This window comes from Gorilla gorilla, chromosome 5 (assembly GCF_029281585.2).
Source record: "Gorilla gorilla gorilla isolate KB3781 chromosome 5, NHGRI_mGorGor1-v2.1_pri, whole genome shotgun sequence".
Lineage (NCBI taxonomy): Eukaryota > Metazoa > Chordata > Mammalia > Primates > Hominidae > Gorilla > Gorilla gorilla.
The window spans coordinates 137,060,675-137,078,887 of NC_073229.2; the positions used below are offsets into that span (position 1 = coordinate 137,060,675).

The window sequence follows — 18,213 nt, forward strand, 5'->3', positions numbered from 1 at the left end:
ATCTCATATAGTATGATACCAAACCCGATGGCCATCAGTCAGAACTAATTTCTGTTCAGATTTTCCACATGTTTAATTCCTTTTCCTTCCTAAGCATTGATCACGTCCTGTGGCCACAACTTTTGAAGTTTGAGGTAGGAGGTAAGCTAGCATGAATTTCTTTGTACTTCTTCACAATTTCATGAAGAGAAGATTCATTCTTACTGTAGATCTTAACAGCTTAAGTATATGATTTTTTTTTCTTTCTTTATTAAGTCAAGAGCTTTCACCTTTTCACTTAAAGGAGGCACTTTATGGCTTCTCTTTAGCACATCCAAATTGCCAGGATCATTACTCTTGCACTTTGGGCCCATTATTGAATGAAATAAGGGCTACTTGAGCACAAGACTGTGATACCAAGAGAGTGGATCAGGTAATCTAGATGGCTACCAACTAACTAACAGGCAGCATCTACAGTGTGGATATACCGGACAAAGGGATGAGTCACGTGCCTGGTGGGAAGGAGAGGGACAGCACAGGATGGTGTGACATTTCATCACACTATGCAGAATGGCTTGCAATTTAAAACTGATGAGTTATTTCTGGAATTTTCCATTTAATATTTTTGGACCATGATTGCCCACAGGTAACTGAAATCACAAAAAGCAAAACCGCAGATAAGGGAAGACTACTGTAATTCCTTTCTTGGTGGTTCTAGGCCTCCACCTCCCAGAGATCACCATGCCCAAAGCCCTGGTTTCTTCTTCTCCAGAGGTCTTTATGATGCCGTGAGCAAACTTCCATCATGGCCTGCATGTAAAGTTGCCCCTAGACAACTTTTTGATCATTATGAGTTGATCATAATATAATAGGGACTAATAGGTAAAAAAGACGTGAGATCAATATTAAAGAAGATATTTCTCATGGTGACATCTGTCCAAAGATAAACTATTAAGCTACTTGTTGATTTTCTAAGTCTCTTGCTCTTGGAAGAGTCACATAGATTTTGAGACAGTTCATCAGGGGTGTCATATCAAATATTCAAATACTTGCCAGGGATGATTTGATTAATAGATTCGTAAGAACTCCTTAGTCCAACAGACAAAACACAAATAGAACACTTGAAGTTAAACCTTTTATGAAGATTTTTTCTTATAAAGTTTGTAGGTCTCTACGTCTACAATGACCTTATTTTTTCCAAAAAAGTCATCAGCAGTTTTTTAAATACAGGATAGAAATATTACTGCAGCCAGAGTGATATTTTTGAAATGCAAATTTGAATAGATCACCACATCCAGTTTAAATATTTCAGACTATCCATTGCCTTCTATAATTAAAGAAAACAATCTTAGCAAAAGTTCTGCTGTAGGGCCCTACCTATATTTCCAACTCTTGATCTCATGAAGCTTCTTAATATCTATGTTCCAACCATTCCATACTACCTTTATTTTTGTATACATTATGCAGCTGCTTCTACCACAGGGCCTTTGCAATTGCTCCTACCACAGGGCTGCTGCCTAGAATACATTCTCCTACCATTTTTCTCTAGATTATTACTATTCCTTCTTCATATCTGAACCCAATTATCATTTACTCAAAGTGCTTCCTGATCTTTTTGACAATGTCAAATTCTTTTATTGTATTCCACTATAGTGCCTGCACTTTTTCTTCATGGCACTTATCAGAATTGTACTGTCATGTAATAGTGGTATGATCACTTAATTAATGTCTGCCTCTTACCATTTGAACTATAAACTCCACAAGGGCAAGGGCAGAATCTGTTTTCATGATTTATTCCACTAAACTGGGACTGGAAATATTATTGAAATTCTTAAATAATTTTTAAAAGAGTGAATGAAAGAATGGCTCATTATACCTAAGAATAGAATCCCACTCATATTCCTTTTTAAATTTGTGGTTTCCTTTATTACAAAAAACTAGAGAGATTTCATTTAGCTCTGTATTTAATCAGAAGTTAGATAAGTAGCTGCCTGTGTGGTAACATTTCAACAAGGTCCTAATTCTTCTCTCTCCCCTCTGGCTGTTGGTTTAAATTCTAATTGGATAAATCTTCTTTACTTAATCTAAGGTTCTAAGCTCTATTAGGTTGAAATTCCTCTGAGGCAAGGGAAAGTTTGGCTTTATTGGGAGATTGCTGCTTAACTGGAGACAGCCTCACTGGGATAACCAGACGGGCCTTTAGTTCAGCTGTGGGTTGTTGCCTTTAAACTATTAACTTATAACACCTAAATCAATGTTTAAAATAACCTTATGTTGTCACTTGTTATTTATTTACTTTGTTATATATCCCAAATTAGAGAAGGCTTGGGCAGTGCTTGAATTCTGAAAGGGTCTTTCTGGGAAGCAAAGCTATAAAGGGATGCGGAAACGGCATGAGGCTCCTGGGTGGCCACAAGACCCTGGGGTAGGTGAAGAAGGATGTGTGTAAGACATGCTTTGTCATAGTCACAATTTTTTAGGGGCCATGAATCACTCATGTTGCTTTAAGTAAGGTGCTCCTTTATCCCTTACGTTTCCAGAGTAGCTTCCAGAATGAGAAAAGGATGACAAAAGGTCTAGCAAGTTCTGTGTTAGCAATTCATGTGTGATATCCTAGACTTCATGTACATGGAGACTACTTTACCCAATTAATGACTGAGCTAATTCATGAAATAGTAATAATGATAAAACTTAAATGTTTGATCTGTTTGATGCAGGACAGATTCTTGGCTTCACTCGGGAAGAAATTCAAGAGCAAGCTGGTGGTAGAAGAAAACAGCTTTATTGAAGCAGTGGCAATGTTTACAGCTCTGTGACTGCTCCTGCAGAGCAGAGCTACCCCATAGGCAGCATGCCCAGAGTAGCAGCCTAGGGGAAGTTTTGTAGTTGTATTTATACCCACTTTTAATGACATGCTAATTAAGGGGCAGATTATTCAGAAATAGCTAGAAAGTGGGCGGTAACTTCTGGGTGTTGTCATGGCAATGGTAAACTGTCATAACACTGGTGGGTATCTTATGGAGGGGTGCTTTTGGTGCCTCTTTTTAGTTTCAGCCAGTCTTCAGTCTGGTCCAGAGTAGAATCCCACCTGCCTGCCTCCTACCTCCATATTTGCTCAATGCCAATTTTGTAATGTTTCTAGAGTCCGTTGTGTTCTTTCTTAGTAGAAAAGATGACAGATATTAGATGATTTTTGTTCATTCACATTTAACAGAATTGGAGATGCAGAAGGATAGAATGTGCTAGTTTTATGTATTATGTAAATCATAAATGTAAACATTTTTACATACATATTTATTTATTACATGGTTATGCATTCCTGCATTCCTTTAGTCATGAAAGTTCAAGGTAAATAATGTAGGATATTTGCTCTATTATGTTTCTCCTCCGAAGATTACATGATCATATAAACCTTGTTGCTTTTATTTAGCTGATGGATAAACTACAGTAGAGTAATTTGGAAAGTGGCCCTATATTGTGTATTATATGGATTGAAAGCTTCATCATGTCTAGCACTGCCTCTGGAATTCAGCTGTAGAGAATACAGTCACCTGAGGGCCCTTGGTGGAATAGTTTTGTTATCTATGGTGTGATATAAACCTACCACTACATATTTCTTTTTCTGTTTAGTCGTTTTTAGGGCATTATTTATTTTGCAATACATTTTCTGGTAGCAGTGAAGTAAAAAATGCATTTTTTAGGAAAATTAAAGTTTCATCCTCACTTCTTTCATTTGTTGCATCATTTTGTCATCTGCCTTCTGTAGGGAATGTGAAGGTCAGGTGGCTCTTTCACTTGCATTGTAACAATTCGTTTGTTTCTTTCAATTATTATAAATTCATTCTCAGAGAAGGAATGCAAGGGATCGCAGTTAAGATGATAAAAATAATAGATCTCCAAGCAGGTTGTGTTAGTTTTTATATCTACATGAAATTACTATTTTGGTATTGATTATATTCTTACTGCTCAGAAATAAACTACCCTCTTCCCGATCCAAGTTTGGAGAATAATTTTCTTTTCATTCTCACCTCTACAAATGCAACTTGTTTGTGCAATCAAATTCTAAGGCAAATCTCACCATGTAATGTGAGAGTATAGACAAGTCCTGCTGAGACAAGAGAATGTTTTGGTTTTTTAAGTCTCATTAAGCTAAGAAAGTCTTCTTTTTCTTGTCTTCTTTCTAAATTTTTCTTTTACATACCCTACTAAATACACAGATGCATTAACTTAAGATGACTTGATAATCTCCACACCATTTATAGAGAAAAATAAATTAAATTAAAAAATTTCAAATAAGAGTAGGCTAGAAGAGTATTACACTTATTTTGTGATGTATATTGCAGTAATAATAAGAGCTAACATTTATAGGGCACTTACTGTGTGCCTGGCAGTTCTAGCATCTAACACTTTATATAAAATATTCATATTTAATGAAGTTTTATTACGATGTATATTAAAACAATCCAGGGTGTATTTGTTATTCCTCCACTTTGTATCCCCAGTACCTGCTATGATCTCACCTAGTAGTGAGGACCACGTGCAAGGAACAGAGTTCTCAATGTAACACCAGGTTAAATTTAAAAGATGACCAGTGATAATCTCTCTCTCTTTTCTTGCCCCTTTCTGGATAAAAGGTAATGCCTCTCTTCCAAGTTTTGTATACAACTACTTGTTAATAAAACAAAGTAACTAAACATCAAAGAGCTAGAAACAAGTAACTATCATTGAGTAAGTTGCTAGTAATACAAGTACAAGGCATTACTGCTTTTGACAGTCATTAATTTACTAGCCAGTGGTGCCAAGACCCACCCCATAGCCTATCGAGTAACCTGTGTGATGTGTGAAGCCATGATGCTGCAAACTATTCGAACTGGTGGGAAATGTGGGGAATTACAGGTTAGATACCGGTGAAATATTGGTAGAAAAGAGTGCCTTTGGAGTTTGTTTGCAGAGATTACAGTCAACTGAAGGCTCCTGGTGGAATGGTTTTGTAACTTACTATGTAATGCAAACCTACAGCCATTTATTTCTTTTTCTATTTAGTTTTTTGTAGGACATTTTTGTTTTTATTTTGCAATACACTTTCGGGCACCAGGGAAGTAAAAAATAATGCATTTAATGAAAAATTAAATATTAAATCTAATATTTCTCAAGAAAGTATATAAGATCTCAAATTTCCACAAAATATATTTCATCACAAAGTGCTCCATGGAGATGATGATGATATTATTGACCATGTGACCAAAAGACACAAATTAATGATGTGTCAACATCTTTTTTAAAAGTTAATGGTTTTTTTAATAACTGCACCTGAAGACAATGACTACATTAAAAAAAAGCTCTAAATTAATTTTACTTTTGAATTTATATTTGTATTTGAATCTAAATTTTCTTGGAGTCATAAAAAGGTAAAGCCATAGTGTCATCATGTAGACTTTATTATCAGATAAATAAATTTGTAAGCAGTTAAATAACAGGTTTCTATCGGTACCATCAGATGTTTCAAATAAAAAGTTGACTAGTCATTTGATAGTAATTTTATATTTTTCATTAAATTTGTATCATTAAAGAGAAGTTTGGGAAGTTCATTCTACTGTGATAAAATAGTTGATATGAATTAAATTTTCAAAGCCAGCAAAAAGTTCAACATTGAACTTAAATTTATTAGCTTCATCATAATAGTACAAATGCAAATTTTGGTAAAGTATGATAGCAAATTACTTTTTAAATTAGGAAACTTATGGAGTAAAGTAATATTTGGTTATGGTGCATACATAATTGCAATGTACTAATTCCATCTAAGTAAGTTTTAATATTTGAACAAAATAAATGGGAGTTGGCAATGTACAAAGATACAAATATTTTAAAATATAGAGTAACTAAACCATGCATTCTCAAAATTAAAAAGTTTGACTCAACAACAACAAAAACTTTAACATGGCACTGTATGACTTTTGTTTTTGTTACTCATCAGCATTTGAATTTTAGAAATGTTTGAGCCTTTGAAGGACTACTTTATAAATCAATCTAAGTATCCTGCAATAACATTGAAGATTTTTGTTGCTTTTTTCAAGGTCAATTGAGAATTTTTAATCAAAGTATTTGATAAATGGGGTACCAAAACTTTTTAGCTTTTGAAATTTTAAGTAATGTTTTCAAATGTAATGTCTCAAAAAAAAAAAAAAAGCAAGAGGGAGAGCCAAACAAATTAAACAACTGGAGCTCTTCAGAAGATTTATTTGGAAATCTGTAATTGCTTGGAATATCTTAATTTGCAGGCTGAATCATTTAATAAAACTTATCTTTTTATTTAGAGAATGTTATAGCTATTTTGAAGTGGAAAAAATAGAAAAGAATCTAAAAGTGTAGCACTTTAATTAAACTAGTCAAATGTTCTAAAAATAGAAGCAAGTTATCTGATGTATGTGTTGTCCTATAAAAAATATTTTTTGAATGCCTCAATGAAAAGACACAGGCTGGCAAACTGGATAAAGAGTCAAGACTCATTGGTGTGCTGTATTCAGGAGACCTATCTCACGTGCAAAGACACACATGGGCTCAAAATAAAGGGATGGAGGAAGATTTACCAAGCAAATGGAAAGCAAAAAAGCAGGGCTTGCAATCCTAGTCTCTGATGAAACAGACTTTAAACCAAAAAAGATCAAAAAAGGTAAAGAAGGGCATTACATAATGATAAAGGGATCAATGCAACAAGAAGAGCTAACCATCCTAAATATATATGTGCTTGGTACACGAGCACCCCTATTCATAAAACAAGTTCTCAGAGACATACAAAGAAACTTAGACTCCTACACAATCATAATGGGAGACTTTAACACCCCACTGTCACTATTAGATCAACGAGACAGAAAATTAACGAGGATATTCAGGACTTGAACTCAGCTCTGCACAAGCAGACCTAATAGACATATACAGAACTCTCCACCCCAAAGTAAGAGAACATACATTCTTCTCAGCACTACATAGCGCTTATTCTAAAATCGACCACATAATTGGAAGTAAAACACTCCTCAGCAAATGCAAAAGAACAGAAAGCATAACAGTCTCTCAGACCTTGGTGAAATCAAATTAGAACTAAGGATTAAGAAACTCACTCAAAACTGCACAACTACATGGAAACTGAACAACCTGCTCCTGAATGACTACTAGGTAAATAATGAAATTAAGGCAGAAGTAAATAAGTTATTTGAAACCAATGAGAACAAAGAGACAATGTACCAGAATCTCTGGGACACAGCTAAAGTAGTGTTAAGAGGGAAATTTATAGCACTAAATGCCCACATCAGAAAGTGGGAAAGAACTAATATTGACACCCTAACATCACAATTAAAAGAACTAGAGAAACAAGAGCAAAAAAATTCAAAAGCTAGCAGAAGACAAGAAATAACTAAGACCAGAGCAGAACTGAAGGAGATAGAGACATGAAAAACTCTTAAAAAAATCAGTGAATCCAGGAGATGGTTGTTTTGAAAACATTAAAAGTATAAATAGACCACTAGCCAGACTAATAAAGAAAGAAAGAGAAAAGAATTGAATAGACACAATAAAAAATGATAAAGGGGATATCACAACTGATCCCAAAGAAATACAAAGTTCCATCAGAGAATGCTACAAATACCTCTACTCAAATAAACTAGAAAATCTAGAAGAAGTGGATAAATTCCTGGACACATACACCTTCCCAAGACTAAACCAGGAAGAAGTCGAATCCCTGAATAGACCAATAACAAGTTCTGAAATTGAGGCAATTAATAGCCTACCAACCAAAAAAAGGCCAGGACCAGATGGATTCACAGCTGAATTCTATCAGAGGTACAAAGAGGAGCTGACACCATTCCTTCTGAAACTATTTCAAACAATAGAAAAAGTGGGACTCCTCCTTAACTCACTTTATGAGGCCAGCATCATCCTGATTACAAAACCTGGCAGAGACTCAACAAAAAAAGAAAATTTCAGGCCAATATCCCTAATGAACATCGATGCAAAAATCCTCAATAAAATACTGACAAACCGAATCCAGCAGCACATCAAAAAGCTTATCTACCATGATCAAGTCGGCTTCATCCCTGGGAAGCAAGGCTGGTTCAACATATGCAAATCAATAAATGTAATCCATCACATAAACAGAATCAGTGACAAAAACCACATGATTATCTGAATAGATACAGAAAAGGCCTTCAATAAAATTCAACACCCCTTTAACTCTCAATAAAAAACTCTCAATAAACTAGGTATTGATGGAACATATCTGAAAATAATAAGAGCTATTTATGACAAACCCATAGCCAATATCATACTGAATGGGTAAAAACTGGAAGCATTCCCTTTGAAAACCAACATAAGACAAGGGTGCCCTCTCTCACCACTCTTATTCAACATAGTTTTGGAAGTTCTGGCCAGGGCAATCAGGAAAGAGAAAGAAATAAAGGGTATTCACATAGGAAGAAAGGAAGTCAAATTGTTTGCAAATGGCATGATTGTATATTTAGAAAACCCCATTGTCTCAACTCAAAAACTCCTTAAGCTGATAAGCAACTTCAGCAAAATCTCAGGATATAAAATCAATATGTGAAAATCACAAGCAGTCCTATACACCAATAATAGACAAGGAGAGAGCCAAATCATGAGTGAACTTCCATTCACAATTGCCACAAAGAAAATAAAATACCTAGGAAAACAATTTACAATGAATGTGAAGGACCTCTTCAAGGAGAACTACAAACCACTGCTCAAGGAAATAAGGGAGGACACCAACAAATGGAAAAAAAATTCCATGCTCATGGATAGGAAGAATCAATATCGTGAAAATGGCCATACTGCCCAAAGTAATTTATAGATTCAATGCTATTCCTATCAAGTTACCATTGACTTTCTTCACAGAACTAGAAAGAAAACTACTTTAAATTTCATATGGAACCAAAAAAGAGCCTGCATAGCCGAGACAATCCTAAGCAAAAAGAACAAAGCTGGAGGTATCATGCTATCTGACTTCAAACTATACTACAAGGCTACAGTAACCAAAACAGCATGGTACTGGTACCAAAACAGATACATAAACCAATGCAACAGAACAGAGGCCTCAGAAATAACATTACACATCTACAACCTTCTGATCTTTGACAAATCTGACAAAAACAAGCAATGGGGAAAGATTTCCCTATTTAATAAATGGTGCTGGGAAAACTGGCTAGCCACATGCAGAAAACAGACACTCAACCCCTTCCTTATGTCTTATACAAAAATTAGCTCAAGATGGATTAAAGACTTAAATCTAAAACCATAAAAACCCTAGAAGGAAACCTAGGCAGTACTATTCAGGACATAGGCATGGGCAAAGACTTCATGATTAAAAATAAAAGCAATTGCAACAAAAGCCAAAATTGACAAGTGAGATCTAATTAAACTAAAGAACTTCTGCACAGCAAAAGAAACTAGTATCATAGTGAACAAGCAACCTACAGAATGGGAGAAAACTTTTGCAACCTATCCATCTGACAAAGGTTTAATATCCAGAATCTACAAAGAACTTAAACAAATTTACAAGAAAAAAACAACCCCATCAAAAAGTGGGTGAAGGATATGAACAGACACTTCTCAAAAGAAGACATTTATGTGGCTAGCAAACATATGAAAATAAAAGATCATCATCACTAGTCATTAGAGAAATGCAAATCAAAACCACAATGAGATACAATCTCACACCAGTTAGAATGGCAATCATTAAAAAGTCTGGAAACAACAGATGCTAGTGAGGATGTAGAGAAATAGGAATGCTTTTACACTGTTGGTGGGAGTGTAAATTAGTTCAACCATTGTGGAAGACAGTACAGTGACTCCTCAAGGATCTAGAACCATAAATACCATTTGACCCAGCCATCCCATTACTGGCTATATACCCAAGGGATTATAAATCATTTTACTATAAAGACACATGCACACGTATGTTTACTGCAGTACTATTCACAATAGCAAAGACTTGGGACCAACCCAAATGCCCGTCAATGATAGACTGGATAAAGAAATTGTGACATATATACACCATGGAATACTATGTCGCCATAAAAAAATGAGTTCATGTCCTTTGCAGGGGCATGGATGAAGCTGGAAACCATCATCCTCAGCAAACTAACACAGCAACAGAAAACCAAATACCACATGTTCTCACTCATAAGTGGGAGTTGAACAATGAGAACAGATGGACACAGGGAAAGGAACATCACACACTGGGGCCTGTTGGGAGATGGGGGAAAAGGGGAGGGAGAGCATTAGGACAAATACCTAATGCATGCGGGGCTTAAAACCTGGATGATGGATTGATAGGTGCAGCAAACCACCATGGCACGTGTATACCTATGTAACAAACCTGCACGTTCAGCATATGTATCCCAGAAGTTAAAGTGAAATCAGTCAATCAATCAATCAATAAGAAAGTTACCCTGAATGCACACCTAAAATCAGTATTTGTCAAAATAATTGTTCTAAAATAAATATACATTTTAATGCAAAACATGTAGTCTTGAGACTATTCTTCATTTAACAGAATTTGTCCCAAGCATGTCAGGCATGTCAACATCTATGAAGAAAAATTTTTACAATTACAATTTATATGAACTATAGAAAAAAATGAATGAAAGGCATTAACAATTTTATCCAAAATTTAAACGTAATCATATCAAATAAAAGTATATTTTTCAAAAAAACTTAAGTGGAATGATATTGGATAAAATATGTGAGTGTGTCAAGAATAGTTATTTTGCTTAATGTTTATGTTTAAATAATAAATATAAAGTTTTTAAATTTTGATATAGTGTACATGTTTATAATTTTTAAACAATTTTTCTAGAAATAATTTCATTTTTAAAATGATTTCTAAATAGTACCACTTTATAGGGACCCACAATATAATGAAATCCTTTTGTGTGTCAATTTATAAACATTTAAAACATTTTTATAATTTCTATATTTAACTCCCTTTTCACATTCAAAAGTGTCTCATTTTCAGTGGTAAATAACATACTCTTTCTACTTACATCTTTATTATTATTCCCACTTTACACACGAGACACTTACTTTCTTGCCCAACGTCAAACTAGTCCGTGGCAGGCTAATTGGAGTTTGAACTTCTATTACTGGAACTCAATTTTCATTCATTTTTCCACTCATTATTCATTTATTCAACCAATGAATGTTCAATAGCACATTCATTAATGCCAACTTTGTACAAAATGAGGGAGACACACAGCATAGAAAAAGATGGCAAGGAATACAGTGATTAATTGTTCATGTATAACTGCCCCCTCTAGAAGCCTCATCAGATATGGCAGTGGTCAGAGGTGCCCACTGAGCTGGCCCCGAGCAGCACACTTTAGAGGAGTTAAAGGATAAACGGTAGTAACTTGTGGTGTATCAGCCACTGGAAGAAGCACAGCTATTGAACTAAATAAGGCCTATTTGGTGGCCTCCAGTCGTCATCTAGAATATGAATGATACCAGCAAGGAATAATCACTTCCATCCTCATTTTTTATCTGTCAACAGAGTGAGGCATAGGATACTTTTACTCAAAATTTCTGTGGGCAAAGAGAGTAGTGATAACCTAAGAGGTGACTGTGACATTTTGATATCGTGAGTGATGTTAATGTATAGTTGGTCTTTGTCCCTGCTTTCTGGCACAGAGCTCCTAAAACCCTTGGAATTTCCCAAGTGGGAGGGGCATCTTTTGTTCACAAGAGGAGACTCTTGGCAGGCCCCTAGATAGCTTCAGAATGGGGGGTGTAACTTTTAGCCCCACTCCTTTAACTCCTGGGAAGGGGAGAGAGGCTGGAAACTGAGTTTACAATCAATCATGCCTACATGATGAAACCCGCATAAAAAATTCCTTAAGTACTGGGTCCAGGGAGCTTCAGGGTTGATAAACAAAATCTTTGTGCCAGGGATGGCGGGCTGTGAACCCCAATTCCACGGGGACAGAAGCTCCTGTGATTGGGACCGTTCTGAACCTCATTCTATATACATTTTCATTGGGCCTTTCATTTGTATTCTTTATAATATCCTTTATTATAAACTAGTAATAGCAAGGTAAAGTGTTTTCCTGAGTTCTGTGAGCCATTACAACAAATTATCAAACCCAAGGAAGAGGTCACAGCTGATTTATTGCTGGTTGGTCAGAAGTATGGGAGGCCCAGGACTTGCAGTTGGCATTTAAGTAGAGGCAGCATTGTAGGACTGAACCCTTAACTGGAGGGGTCTGCACTAATTCTGGGTAATGGGTGTAAGAATTAGTTGAATACCCAGCTGGTGTCAGGAAAGTTGGATAGTTAGTTGGTGTGGGTTGAAAACCCCATACATTTGGTTTTAGGAGTGTAGTGAGTAGAAACAGATTATAGTGACCTATTAGAGTTATTTTCATCTCAGAAAACTTGCATGAAGAAGGGGGAGCTTATACAAAAATAAAGAATAACAACATATAACTTCATCATCTACTTCAAGGAACAAAGATGGCACAGAAAAAAGATTTATACCTTTTCTCCCCCACATACATTTTGTAAACCGTATAGACTTTTTATGAATTAATGATAGCATAATAATATATATAATTAGCATTTTTTAAATTTTGGGGAATATTGATTATGAGTAGTTAGGGTACTCTAGAAAGCAGATACTTAAAACAATGTTTTCTCAGGACAGGCCTTTGAACTATAATTTTGATGAATAATTTTATTAGGATAGATACAGAAACAAATAATAGTTTTACTGAGGTTTCTGTTGTTCACCCTAGTACTGTAGTATGTACTCCTTTGAAATTTATTTGAATTCACATGAAATTAATTTGAGTGAATTAACTGAAATAAAACTTGTCTTTTACCGTAATAGTCAATAAGAAATATAATATTAACAATAGACCCAGCCGGGTGCAGTGGCTCACACCTGTAATCCCAGCACTTTGGGAGGCTGAGGAGGGCAGATCACCTGAGGTCGGGAGTTTAAGACCAGCCTGGCCAATATGGTGAAACCCCATCTTTACTAAAAATACAAAAATTAGGCAGGCATGGTGATGGGCACCTGTAATCCCAGCTACTCGGGAGGCTGAGGCAAGAGAATTGCTTGAACGCGGAGGCAGAGGTTGCAATGAGCCAAGATCATGCCATTGCACTCCAGGCTGGGCAACAAGAGCAAAACTCTGTCTCAAAAAAAAAAAAAAAAAAAAAAAAACAAAACAAAAAACCCTAGAAAGGAAGTGGCTAAAAGGACATTCTCAGTGTTTTTGTAGTTTTCTGATGTTTTATATTTAGGTGCTTTAAGTATTCTTTTTAATCAGCAAACCCTTAATCTAGTTCTTACTTCTTATATTATTGTACAATTATCTTATGATTTGTTAGATTGAAATACTAAAGAAGAAAAGTAAGGCACTCAACCTTATGAATAGGTTATTTTACTATGAGTTTATACGTAAGTTGAATACTACAAAATGAAATAAAAACTAATATAGTTGTTGCAGTGAAGTCTACCTCTTTTTAAATTTTCTGTGGTTCTTACATGATAATATAATAGATATTAATTCAGAGTTAATGAACACTTTTCACCCTAACAAAATCTGTCAAAGACCACTTTGAATTTTTTGGAATTATACAAATTTTTACTTTATTACAGTGATGCAGATTTATTAAATTGTTGAAATTTGGTAAGTCTAATCTTAATATGGCAATTCTGTCTTCTAGCATCTTCATTTATTTGTAAAAATGGTTTTATAAAAATAGCATTCTTTTTAAATAAATTTTTAATATAGCAGTTGCTCAGATAACTTTTAACCTTTGATTAGGAAATATAAAATGTGAAAGACATTTATCCCATGATTCAATAAGAAAAGAATAACAAAAATCACAGTTTTCTGTGGGGCTGTCAAACAGCAGCATGGGTCTGAATTCCTGGGAAAAACACCTCTCTCAGGTGAGCAAATTGCAGCAGCAGCTTTCATGCCTAGGCCCTAGCACCTCATGTCAATGCAGGTTATCAGAGGAATGTATTTGCTGTCAGTAGAAAGACTGAAAGAGCAGAAGACATCAAATGAGAATGTGATGAGCTAATAGAATGGATTGGAATTTGGAGGAGCCGCACATGTAGAAGCGTGTTTTTCAGTTCACAAATTGTTTTTTCCCTTAAACCATCATGTGTTTTTCTGAGAAAGCACCAGTGGAGAAAGCTGAGAGATCCCCCCGCCTTTTTTTTTTTTTTTTTGATGGGTCCTGGCCCTGTCACTCAGGCTGGAGTGCAGTGGCGCAATCTCGGCTCACAGCAGCCTCCTCCTTCCAGGCTCAAGCCATCCTCCTACCTCAGCCTCTTGAGTAGCTGAGACCACAGGTGCACTCCAACATGCCTGGTTAATTTTTTTTCTTTTTTTTTGTAGAGATGGAGTTTTGCCATGTTGCCCAGGAGGTGTCAAACTTGTGAACTTAAAGCAATCAGCCTCCCTCAGGCCTCCTAAAATGATGGGATTACAGGTGTGAGTCACTGTGCCCATCTGAGTCTCCCATTTTAATGATACTAACATCTAGGAATTCCTCTGAAGTTGGAAAAAACCTAGCTGAAACTTTGGCTTAATACCCACCCAGCTTAAATATCAAGAAGATTAAAAAAAAAAAAAAAAAACTACTGCTCTTCAGCGTTAATGGTGTGGCAAGGGTGGTGCTAATCAGAGATGAACTCAACGTAATCACAGCTATAGCTCAACTTCACCTCAACTTGACTTGGGAACAATCTGAATGACAAGTCTCCATCCTAACCACCAGACAGAGAAAAGGACTTGCTGGCATTATCTTGGAAAATTAAAGCAAATCTTAACAGAATGTTTTAGGGTTCTCTGTCCTCTTTTTTATAGACACTTTCTGGAATATAATTTAAAAATGAGAATGGTAAAAAAAACATGACAATGTGACATATAATCAAGAGGTAAAGTAGACAATAGAAGCAGACCCACAGAAAACTCTGACACTCCAACAATTTAAAAGTAACTATTTCATATGTGAAATGATTTATAGGAAGAGATGGATGTAGTGGATGAAGGTGTAGGCAAATGCAAAGAGAAGAGGAAACTTTAATAAAATAACTGTGCCATTAAATTGTGTTCTTTGCCCTTTTCTCTTTCTATTCTCTTTAGCTTTAGTTATTTTACTTTCTGTGATGATGTTTAAATAATAGATTTTCATCATTTAAGAAAACTCATGTAATTCTCTCAATTTCTTTAGTTTTCTAATGTGCTTTATAACTTCTTTTTAATCCCTAGGTTATTAAAAATGTTTTTAATATTTAAACATACAATCAATTCCCTCTTCAAAATTTTAACTTATCTGCATTGTAGTCAAATAATAATTAGATACATGTCAGAATGTGTTATCCCTGGTAAATGATGATGACTGTGTTCAGCATGAAGAAGAAAGCCCAATGTTTAGTAGGCATCTTTGAGCTCTAGAGGTAGTATATTTCCTACCTGGGATTACAGCTGTGTCCCATATATTTGGTGACACAACATCCTATTAGCTTTGTGTGGGACTCAGAGCAGAATAGGATCTGAAACAGGTCTTGGCTGTCATAAAAACAGCCCTGCTAGTTGGGCAATAAGATCTAACAAATTTTATTATATTGGAAGTATCAATGGTGAAAGAAGGTGCTCTGTGGATGCAAACTCCTAGGTTTCAGAGCAAAGCGATACAATTTGCCTAACACAATTATATACTCTTTGGAAAACTACTGCTGGCATGCTACTCCTGACTATTGTAAATATATATAATTTCTTATTTGGGACACCAAAAGACCATGCGATCACAACTTTTTACTAGAAGCTGATTTCTCTCAAATTTACCAAGTCATAAGGTAAAATAAAGCTGGCAATGATCCATTGTAAGATGGAAACAGTACATCTGGGATTGAGAATGAGCAGGAGTAGAAAGCAGAAGCCAGTTGTATGGTAATTAATCAGACTCTTCTGCCATCGACTACTGTTACATGAGTACTTCTCTTTCAGCTCACACCTGTGTTGTATGAAAGCTCTTTCACAACGTGCTGGCAGAGAAAGAACAAGACTGAGCTCAGTTTATGGATGGATTTTCCCAATATGTGGGTGCAAGCTGAAAATGGATGGCAGATGTATTACAGCAACCTTCAAGAGTGGCTTTGAAAGACAGTGGTGAAGAAATATCCTCCCAGTAGTCAGAGCTTTGGTTAATTCATCTGATTGTCTGCTTTGTGGGAACAGAGAAAGTCTGGAGTCAGAATATATTTAGATTCTTGAGTAAGGTTGAGATTCAGGTGAAATGAGAAGCACCTGAGATGCAAAGTGGAAAGAGGTGCTCTCAGAGTTGTGCAGTGCTTAGACCCTGATATGGCACCATCTCTTCCAGAGATCAACTGGACAGCAGCTGGAAAGTTGATTGTATTGAACTACTTAAAGATGTAGCTAAAGTGCCAGTTTGTTGGTAATATTTCAAAAGAATGTGCCCCAACCTCCAGGATACAGTATGTAATTTGATTTGGTACTCTACATGCAATTTGACCATGGTATTGTGTTTCCACCAAAAATACATAGGAATGGGAACCAACAATTAGAAGCAAAAATGATCCACCTGAGATAATTTGTACATACAGCTCGGGGCATTGCTAATTTAGATATCCCAGTTCCCAGACAGGGGAAGAGAACTGTCAGTGCTGACAGTCTTGTTCATGCCACCAGATAAACTCCTGAGTCCAGAAGGCATCCTGGCTGAAGGTGAGGGGTCTAGTATGGATAGTGATAGGATAAATTTCAGCTGTGGTGATGAGGATATTTTTTTTTCCTCACCATCCTTCATCTATTATATTTAACCTCTTTTATGTTTACTAGATTTGTTTGACCTTATGACTTGGTGAGCCCTGACAGTTGAAGCAGGGTCTGTGTCTGTCACTCAGGCTGGAGTGCAGTGGTGTGATCTTGGCTCACTGCAACCTCTGCCTCCTGGGCTCAAGCCATCCTCCAACCTCAGCCTCCCAAGTAGCTGGAACTACAGGCATGTACCACCATGTCTGGCTACATTTTACATTTTGATGTCCGTATCCTGGTGGAGCTGTTCCAGAACATATGTGAAGAAGTGGGTACGAGTGGCAGAATGGGTGGACGGTGGTGGACACTGTGACATGCTGCCCAGATTTTTCTTTAATGATATTTTTCCCAGCCCCTGAGAGTGTTGTTGGCACACAGACTTCAGATGTGTCAGCCAGTTTAGGAATTGATTCAGCTGGAAAGAGCTCCTCTCACCAAGGTTCTACTCCTTTCTAAGGTTGTTCACAACAAATGACTGATCCATGCAAAAGTAAAAAATCTTGGCCATCTTGTTTCAATGTGCATTAGGCTAGCTGCAAAGCTCTCTGTGAGATCCACCAAGACTGTAGTAGGGCCTAGATCCTTGGTTAATTTCTCTCTTTTCCCAATCCTTGTTTCTTCCCTTACTTTTCCAAAAGTATTATCAAATTACTTCTATGTGCTAAAACATCCTAAATTCTGTCTCTGAGTCAACTTATTATGAAAGTTATGTATCTAAAAATAAATGTTTGCAGTTAATATTGTTTTATACTTGTGTAGTCAATATTTATTTATGTCTACCCATATATTTACCATTTTACTTGTTCTTTATTCTTTCTGCTATCTCCACGTTTGCCTCTGACATTATTATTATTTTTAGACTGAGGTATATCTTTTAGTGAAAATGTGCCAGAGATAAAGTTTTTCTGAACTTATATATTTTTGTTTTAAAATGCCTTAACTACAGATTTGTTTTGGAAGAATGTTCTCACAGGACAGAGTTCTTGCTTAGTGATTTTATTTTTTCAGCACTTTCAGAATACCAATTCATGGTCTTCCGACATATTTATTCATTGAGAAGCCAGTGTAAATTTATTGTTAACAAAAAAACTACCAGGTTCATGTATCTTTGTCAAAAGTTGTAGATTATGTAGAGAACTCTAAGTTTCCATTGCTGGATGTTTAGTTGCTTGAGTGTTTGAGGATTCACACGTATTATCTATCTCTACTCTCTAAATTTCAAACAAAATTTTAAAATTAGAGGTAGTAATCAGATTTATTGGCTTTATTCTTGACAAGGCTGGCTTGGAGAATCTGGCTTAGATGTGGAAATACAATCTGCCTTTTATGGCCCTGTGACCCACCTTATCCTCTATGTCTCATCTAG

At 35.9% G+C, this 18,213-nt stretch overlaps 1 protein-coding gene across 1 annotated transcript in view; it reads left to right on the plus strand.

The window, feature by feature from the left end:
• LOC129534266 (homeobox protein cut-like 1) overlaps nt 1-17,595 on the plus strand; it is a 181,728-nt gene extending 164,133 nt beyond the window's left edge. The window contains exon 3 of the transcript XR_008680787.1: nt 16,017-17,595. The gene's annotated coding sequence lies outside the window, so the exon portion shown is untranslated. The remainder of the gene's footprint in view (nt 1-16,016) is intronic.
• Nucleotides 17,596-18,213: the final 618 nt, after the last annotated feature.